General features: G+C 45.4%; 1 non-coding gene across 1 annotated transcript; it reads right to left on the bottom strand.

Annotated features, from left to right (window-relative positions):
- Nucleotides 1-769: 769 nt before the first annotated feature.
- TRNAL-CAG (transfer RNA leucine (anticodon CAG)) lies at nucleotides 770-850 on the bottom strand. Its single transcript has one exon. It is a non-coding gene; the product is annotated as a tRNA-Leu (tRNA).
- Between the last annotated feature and the right edge of the window lie 996 nt (nucleotides 851-1,846).

Genomic DNA, 1,846 nt, shown 5'->3' on the forward strand with positions numbered 1-1,846 from the left:
GATGTATTCCCGCAAAAAAGGAACTATTTAGATGTAGGATATTCCATTGCTTTTTCTAAGCCAATATTGAAGATGATCTGGTATTGTGTTCCCTTCTCCAACCCTGAGCCAACCCTACCTTCATAGCTTTCCTTCCCATCATCGCCTCCGGTCCAGTGGCAATGGCCCTCGCCTCTCTTCTTCCTCCCCTTCTCTCCCCCGGAGATCCGGACCCTCCCTTTCCCGGCGAGCTCGCCAAGTTTGAATCCTCGTAATTTCGTGGAGCACTCTGCCTCACTTGTACTACTGAAAGTAATTCTGGGAATTCGGCACGTGAACCTACAGCTTTCCCAGAATTAGTAATTTTGAACTTTTTTTCTCCTGGCAGCTTGTTGGCACGTGAACCTACAGCTTGTCTTATTTTTTTAGGGATAGCTACAGCTTGTCAGCTTCGTAATCTCCTACTGCCGAGTCCGTATATCCATCTGCTGTTACTGGATTCCATGTCTAATGTTTCTGTACAGACGGGTTCAGATGCTTTGTGGTTCAGTCTGAATTCTCTGTCTGCCGATCTTTATATGAAGCATGAACTAACGCAACTCCACTGGACTCTGATTTGTTTATCAGTGCAACACACAGACTTTGGTTGGTTCGCGTCATACCCTATAAGCTAAGCTACTCCATTTGACCGTGTGTTCAGCAGCTTATGTCCTACACCTGTGGCTGTGGGGACGTAAAGTTAGAAGACGGATGGACTATTTAAACAAGAAAATGAAGAAAAAAAAATATATGTCAAGAGTGGGATTTGAACCCACGCACTTTCGGACCAGTACCTGAAACTGGCGCCTTAGACCAACTCGGCCATCTTGACGTTTGATCGCAATGTCGACAAGAAATTACATATAATACAAGCTAGGTCTCAAACTCACGAATATCACTATGCTTTCGTTTTACTTTACATCTGATGTGGTTGAGTTATTTCCTTAGGTAAGGTTGCACAGTGAATGCAAAGATGTATACGTAATTTAGCAATTCCTTAGCATCATCCACAATCGTATCCTTCTCAAGCTTGGCATCGCCGGGTTGCGACTCCGGTCTTGGTCCCATCTTCCGCGCCTCCACTTTGTGGCCTGTTGGGGACGGGAGCTCCTTTTGGTCCTAGACTTTGTAAAGTTTGACTAGCTTTGTAGGAAAAGATATCAACATTAACGCTATGAAATCGATATTATTTGATGCATGATGAAATTATTTTCCATAACATATACCTTCACTATTGTAGATGTTGATATGTTTTTCTATAAAATTATTCAAACTTTGAAATTTTAATTTTGACCAAATCTTATATGCAGACTAAAAAGAAACGGAGGAAGCTCTGCTTGTTCCACGTGGGCTTGCATTGTTGTTAGTGATTGGAAGGCATTCACGGTGACCTTGGTAATGCGGCCATGGTCCAGTACGCCGATCTATGACACCATCTTCGGCCTCCTCCCCCTACCCCTCTCTCTCTCTCTCGTGCGCGTCCACACACACACACACACACACACACACACACACACACACACACACACGGAGCTCTTCAACCGGTGGATGGATTCTGGTCAAGACGCCATCTTGTGATGCGGCACTTTTCTTGAGCTCTGTCTCGAATCCCAACCGACCTTTCACCTGGAAAACATGGGTGTTATTGCACACTTGCACATCAAGATTTTCCTTTGGCTAGCCCTCCAGAATAGGTGTTGGACGGCCGACCGCCCTCATCCCCTCGACGACCCTTGACCCTCTACCCTCTATCCTAGTTCCGATCCTCGAGCGCTTGGATTCTCTCAACCTTTAAGGGATTTAACATGATGGCGCCATTCTGGATGTG

This window comes from Triticum aestivum, chromosome 3B, assembly GCF_018294505.1.
Source record: "Triticum aestivum cultivar Chinese Spring chromosome 3B, IWGSC CS RefSeq v2.1, whole genome shotgun sequence".
NCBI classification, from domain to species: Eukaryota; Viridiplantae; Streptophyta; class Magnoliopsida; order Poales; family Poaceae; genus Triticum; species Triticum aestivum.